This window comes from Rhamphochromis sp. 'chilingali' (genome assembly GCF_963969265.1).
Source record: "Rhamphochromis sp. 'chilingali' genome assembly, chromosome: 7".
NCBI lineage: Eukaryota > Metazoa > Chordata > Actinopteri > Cichliformes > Cichlidae > Rhamphochromis > Rhamphochromis sp. 'chilingali'.
The window spans coordinates 28,180,291-28,187,803 of NC_137934.1; the positions used below are offsets into that span (position 1 = coordinate 28,180,291).

Sequence of the window (7,513 nt, forward strand, 5' to 3'; positions counted from 1 at the left end):
CAAGCACAGGGCTCACGGATTTGAGCGAGGTCTATGGGCAGAAATCTGTGCCATCAGAAACTGAATTTGAATAAGTTAAATTTGAATTTGAATTGCTCAGATTGAATCTGAATTGTAACTTGAATAAATGCTTTTGAAAACCAAATTTGAATTAGTCTAATTTGAAATTGAATTTATGGTTTGAAAATGATCATCACTAAATTGAAATTGAATTTTATATTTTGAAAATGAATTGATTTGCTTTGAAACTGCATTTTATCCTTTAAAAATTCAGCTCTCGAATAATTTCAGTTTCACTTCTCACCATTCAGTTTCAGTTCTACAATTCAATTTCAGTTCCAAAATTCAGTTTTTTGGAACTTACATCCGGTTCCGGTTCAAGCGCAGATTAATAGAACTACATTTTACTAGCGGACCGAAAGTGTTACCGACGGGAATCTACAGCGTCTTGAGCTGAATTAAGACTTCAGAAGTCATTCGTCATGTCGAATGACCAGCGGATGAACTCTCAGGTTGGTAATAAATGTACTACATGTATAAGAACAAGTAGAGCAGGGCGATATGGCCAAAAATATTTATCACGATATATATTTGAAAATTTGCGATAACGATATAACCGACGATATAATTGATGCGAGACAAAATACAACTCCACAACATTACTAGCGCAAAAAGACAACCTTCCATTTATTTTCACTTAAACAAGAAGCTGGTTTTTATGTACATTAAAGCTTTATAAAAATGTAACAGTGCAAATGCAAATTCCTTGCTGAAAGTTTAACCAAAAGGCATTTCCAGTAGAAATGGGCTGACATATCCTGAGCATAACCATGTATAATATCCACTGAAGTTAAAAAGAGGTGCTTTGCAACATTAAACTGCAGTGTGCAGTACGTATTTTTCGGACCATAAGGTGCATGGGATTATAAGGCACATTAAGCGAAACAAAGCAGTCAGACAAATCAAACTTTATTAAACTCATTCTTCTTGCTTCCTCCACTTCTGTAACATTGATTCATTAATGTTGAATTCTCTGCAGCTGCTCTATTCCCATGTTGTTGCAGTATATTAATAACTAACCTCGTATTGTGGATGGATTATCTCAGTTGTTCTCCTGACTGAAGTTTGGTCCGTTTACAGCATCCTGCCATGCGATTGCATTTGTCTCTAACCATGAAGAACCTTCACATTAACTTTTATAAGTGGAAAAGTGTTAGTGTTCGTCCTCCAGCTTCACTGTTTATGTTATGCTAACATAGCTGTGTCGCTAGCGATCACGTAGCACATCATTATATACCAGCTAGCCCAACTTCAGTAACCCTACAAACGTCACTGCTGTTTAGTTTCCTGTCTTCATTTATGTTGGAAGTGATAGCAGAGCTGTACGTTTGATTTTTTTCAGAAATCTCTCTGTCAGAACATGCTATATCATGCTTAGGTAACTAGCGAAACTAGCGAGCTAACTTCCGCTAGCTTCCTGCTAACTTCTAACTCCGTTAAATGTAATAACTTTTGTTTTCATGGATGCCTGGAAGTTAAACTTTATAGTTACACCTGGTAAAGCAGCAATGCTGATCGTTTTATTAAAGATGAAAGAATTTAGACAGTTTTTAACTCTAAGTGATGCTGCAGTGTTGTTTGACCTGAAGCATACGGAGTTTAGGACCCAGATTACTCCCAGATTTAAGAGCATCTTAGTCCGACAAATACGACAATAACAACGGCCGCTTGCATGTTCTGCAAAAAAATGTGCTTTGTTGTGTATCTGACGGACAAACACCAAACCAGTTCCACATCACTGAAGTTGCACCATTTTTACAAACCAATTCTGGTTCATCTGTTTCACTCAACGACCGGCCATGTGCGTATGAAAACAAAGGCACTGCGCATGCGCGTTTTACTCCCATTCTATCGCGATATTTCATTTTCCTATCGTTGCCTAACATTATACCGGTATTATCGTGAACGGTATAATATGGCCCAGCCCTAAGAACAAGCGTCATGTTAACAAATGATAGCCGTACGGTAACTTTTATGCTTATTGTAGCTCCTAGCTAAAAACGCTAATTTAGCGTAGTTTGCCCTGAATTCAGCTTTGACAACAAATATGATCGACTGTTTCTAGTAGAATTCCAAAGTTGTCATCTTGGACCCTCTCAGAGTACCCCCTCTGTATGCTTGCAGAGACCCCTACAGTAGGGAAATATGCAAAACGGTGTCCAAACCTTTGTATTTTAGCTTTATTTATGTCTTACACAGCATCCCAACTCTTTAGCTAACTTAATAACTTTAGCTAAAGTGAATAGTTAGTCTAATTCATTAGTGCAGCATTACTGGATCACCTCTGTTTGAAGTGATATAATATGATATACAACTATCACTGTGTTTAACTACCATAATAATTCTACTTAATTAGATTATTATTATTTTTTTTAACATACTGCTCCATTAATATGTTTGACAGGCTGAAGTTGTCGGGTCACCTCCTAAATCGACCATCTTTTAACTCTCCTGGTTTTAATGGCACTTTGGATTTCCTTACTTTCTGTTCCACTCCCAACCCCAAATAGATGCTGACAAGCTGCCACAGTAACATGGAAGAGGGAAAGAAGTTGGAAAGGACTACTACAAATAAACCTAATGCCTAACAATGTAAAATAAGAACAATAATAAAGATAAGATGAAGTAACAAGTTTTTAGTATTTTGTTTATTCCAAATGATCATCCAGATGTCTGTGACATGTGATGACAAACACCATAATGGAAGGCCTTAGTCATCACATGCTTAAACTCATATATTTTTGCATATGCTGAACAGGCAGTCAGACATGCTGTAACTGTGGGGTAGAAAACAGCATAAATACCATACGGCAGGGGTCTCAAGCTCCAGTCCTCGAGGGCATGGAAAAGTTGCATGACACTGGCCCTTGAGGACTGGAGTTTGAGACCCCTGTCATATGGAATATGACAGGTGTGGTTGAACTGCATGAAGACTCTGAAGCTTCTCTTCTCTTCTGGCAGGACAGGAATGTAGCCTTGTCCTGTGAGCCACTGTAAGGATGTACTTAGAGTGGAACTGGACTGTCACCGGCCTCAGGCTCTTCACCCTTTTCAAAGACAAAGCAGTCAGATAAAATATTAGATATTGTTTACACTGAAAAAAATATGTTGTTGGATTTACTTAATTCAATGGTGGACATTTGTTGCACACAGATGTTTTGCTTTGGCAGCAACTTAAACAATTGAGTTAAATTAACACAATTTATTCATGTTCAATAAACCTGTGCAATTTGTGTTGATAAAATGTGACTTAAACATGTTTTGATGAAGTAATTTGAGCTCTTGGAATATTTTAATCCTTCACAATTTTTTCACTTTATCCCAACACCATTCAATAACTTTTACCCAATACTACTTGGTCACTTAAATACTACATGTTATCTTCAAATTACATTTTGCTATTATATTCTAGTATCAAATACACAATTTTCAAATGGAGGCCTTATAACAGATTGTATTGTTCTCTTCCAAGATGGTTGCTGGCATCCACCAGTAACCTTTAAAAACAAAATGTCTAATTTCACTGCATTGACAGTAGGTAAAGAATTAAACTGACATTACTCCTCCACTGAATCTATATAAATCAACAGTTAAATAATGTCAGTTCTTCCGTGTTCTCTGGAATCAATCACAGCAAAGAAATTAGACTGTTTCTTTTGAAAAATGTTACAGGACAATACAAAACATTCTATTTAAGGCCTCTGACGTCAAGATTCAGTTAAACAACAATTATAACTAAACAATTTGAGGAAATGTTAGTTTCCATTAACATTAAATTAGGTTACTGAATTGGCAAACACCTTCCTATTAACATTACCCATTTTACCCCAATAACTAAAGAAATTAGCACTTGCAGGTCAAAAACTTTATTCAAGAGACGCAAAAATAACATTGATACAGTGACTGTCAAAAATTACAGCACTGATCATACTGTGACATCTTGGTTCAAAACAGCATACTTAGAAATATTCAACGTTCTTTACTTCAACTGAATGAAACTGAAAATACCATTTCACACGACCCATATGGGATATTTAGACTGTATAACTGTTCACGCTACATCTCTTCACTAGTAAAAAAAAAGAAAAAATACAAACAGAAATTGAAAAATGCTGCCAAACAGACAAACAGAGAACTTGTACAGAGCAAAAGGAAAAACAAACAACAACAACAAAAACAGCTTGTCCTCATGGCAGTTGCAGAGTATATAAAAATGAACCCTGCGATCTGCTCCTGGAATTGAGCTTCAAAAATGCAGCAGAACAAGTGTGAGATTTAAATGTCCTCTCACCTAGAGCTGATCACCTTGCATGCATAACAGTGAGCTTTCCTTGCAGGAGCAGTTTTGTCTTAGTTGTGAGCTTTTCTTGAGAGCTGAGTTGCATCCAACTCCATTACCACCCATTGAATCACCTCAAAAGTGTAGCAGAGCTGTGATGGGTAACTCATATTGAAGGAATAAAAAAGGTCCAAACAGCATGGCTACTGCAAAGGTCACGTTATCCAGATCTTGAAGAACTACTATACCCTCGATGATGATGCCAACATCAGAAAAGTCATTGCCTGGCGCATCTCTGGAGACAGATGTTCATTGTGGTTTTCTCAATCTGTGCAGTGGCCTCAGTCAAGTCCTGGTTAAACACAAAACATTTTTTTAAGATTCCCTTTTAAACTCATCTCTTTTGAATCTACCAGTTCTAATGTTAGAGTAATTTAAACCATAGTAAATAGCTATAGCCAAAGAGTTGCCTGCCATGCTGCCATTCATGGTCTAACAGAGTTTCTAAGAGAGAGTGAAAAACATAATAATTTCAAATGCTTTACATTAGTTTTTGTTAGAAAGACACCGGCCCATCAGAAATCCAGGTTATGTCACTCAGAAGATGTTAGAATTTAGACTTTCAGCCCCACAATTTGGTTAGCTGTTGGTCAGTTGGTCTTTTTTTTTTTTTTTTCCAAACAAAAGCTAATGTAAATATTGGGGGGATTTTTCTTTGTTCACTAGAATGACAAATTTAAAGTTTTTTCACACTGATGTGACCCCTAATACAGGGGTAGGGGTGGGGCCTCAAGGGCCGGCGGCCGAGTTCACTACTAGGCCTCATGTGAACTTCAAATTATTAAAGAGGACTACTGGTCCTAACCAGTCCAATGAGGATCAAGTGGATAACTAAATGCATTTTTAAATGTTGCAAAGCCACAATCTACTCATAAAACACTCACCATGAACTCCTGCACCAAGATGTTGCAATTGTCTTTCACACAGATGCGGAGCACTTTGATGAGACTCCCTTTGAGCATTAATGTCATCCTAAAGTATTATAACAAAGAAAACAGAGATTTGTGAACTTTTCAGTAGCACAGAAGAAAATGATCCCAGACAAAAACTTGACTTTTTAAACCAGTCAACATGCAACACCAGCATCTACAAAGCAATATCAAAAGTTCCTGTTTGACATCAACTTTATGGATATATAGTTTCCAGAACATATATTTTTAAAAAAAGATAATTTTTTCTCAGTGGGCCAGTAAATGCATGACAAAAAAGAATGGCATCCTTTCAGTGGAATCAGTACTCACAGGTAATAGTTGACTGTTTCAATGGATGCAGCATAAAAATCTTTTACTGACCTAATGCAATACATATACACTTTGTAGTTAAAGAATTTTAAAGTTCTTACTGTCATCATGGCAGCTACATCCTTTAGCTTTGTGCACTGTTCCCCCGATCACTTTGCAAACACTTTCAGCAGACTGTCAGAGAGAAACTCAGCTCCGTCAGAAACCTTGACTGTAAAGGCATGGTTGGGATGCACTGGAATGCTGCATTTTATCTGAAATAACATTTTGAAATTTTGAAATAACAGCAGGCACTGTGCTTGGTTAATCAGTAATGTTTTGTTGAATAAAAACTGTGTTTCCAGATCTTATGGGATTAAAAAAATCCAAAGATGTTTGTTTCTGATTTGCAACCCAAGAACCCACAAGTTACAACCTCATTTTAGTTCAAGTGTGCATTAATGTGAGTCCAGTAATCACCTTTCTGACAATACATACAGGTATAAGTTAAACCTATGGCAGATTTTGGATTTCTCAGTTGTTTTAATAGGGTGGTCTATTTGTGTATGCATGCACCTAATAATTATACAAAACCTATTATAATTAAGTTACAGAAACCTTAAGCGAAAATAGAATATACTTTCTTACCATAACACCTTGAACCCACAATCCATCAGCTGACTCCTGGTGAAATGCAGAATAGATGTGGTCTCTCAATGTGCAGCAAAAAAAACAAAAAGAAAAGGACAGCAGGTGAGGGCAGGAGGGGTAGGGATGTAAGCTAGCATAATGCCGCTAATGATATTAGCTAAAGCTGTTCAATGTCCAAAATCTCACTAACACCACGGTGCAGTAAATACACAATGTAACTGAAGAGTCAGTTGGCAAATCTATTCACACAGAAAACCAAATTATGTTATGAGTGCCTCATAATTAGGTTTAATGTGATATTACGGCTCTTGTGCCAAAGACAAATTCAAATGAAAAAGCGCCAATTCTTTGACAACAGATAAAACAGCAAATAAGCTAATGGCTCTTTTTTAGCATGTTACATGGCGACACTCTAGACGTTTAACTACATTTGGCTGAAATATGGTAAATATTAATTCAAAAAATCAAGACATACCAAAAACGTAGAGTTGGCTGCTCGACTTGACTGAGATGGATGCCTTTTTTGAACCACGATCCAAAGCCCGCGAGATGAAATCACGCGTGGTTTCACGAGATTTAACGTTGCTATCTTATTGACTTACTTCACCTGAACATGATATGAACAATTTAATACACCCTTTCTGCATATCATGTAGTTTTTACACTATATAGTTACATTTATCTTTAAAACATGAGGTAATTGTGTTAAATACATGCAAGATGCTTACATAAATCCAAGAGATGGCCAGTCCCTTTTTTTCAGTGTACCTGTAAATGCACAAAGTAAATTTAGAAATGTAATTATTGTTAAGAGTGAACAAGCACTGATAGTGTAATCTACAGCTGTGGCCAAACGTTTAGAGAATGAGAAGTGTTGTTTGCTTATTTACAAAGTTTGCTGTTTCAGTGATAGTTGTATATCATATTATATCACTTCAAACAGAGGTGATCCAGTAATGCTGCACTAATGAATTAGACTAACTATTCACTTTAGCTAAAGTTATTAAGTTAGCTAAAGAGTTGAGATGCTGTGTAAGACATAAATAAAGCTAAAATACAAAGGTTTGGACACCGTTTTGCATGTTTCCCTACTGTAGGGGTCTCTGCAAGCATACAGAGGGGGTGCTCTGAGAGGGTCCAAGATGACAACTTTGGAATTCTACTAGAAACAGTCGATCATATTTGTTGTCAAAGCTGAATTCAGGGCAAACTACGCTAAATTAGCGTTTTTAGCTAGGAGCTA

At 36.7% G+C, this 7,513-nt stretch overlaps 1 long non-coding RNA gene across 2 annotated transcripts; it reads right to left on the reverse strand.

Annotated features, from left to right (window-relative positions):
* Positions 1–3,166: 3,166 nt before the first annotated feature.
* On the reverse strand, positions 3,167–7,023 carry LOC308399374. 2 transcript variants are annotated; one of them, XR_013972146.1, is made up of 4 exons: positions 6,268–7,023; positions 5,742–5,894; positions 5,284–5,371; positions 3,167–4,691 (listed from the first exon to the last, which is right to left on the reverse strand). It is a non-coding gene; the product is annotated as an uncharacterized lncRNA (long non-coding RNA). The 2 variants fall into 2 exon arrangements; XR_013972147.1 differs by having other exon boundaries at positions 5,742–7,023.
* Positions 7,024–7,513: the final 490 nt, after the last annotated feature.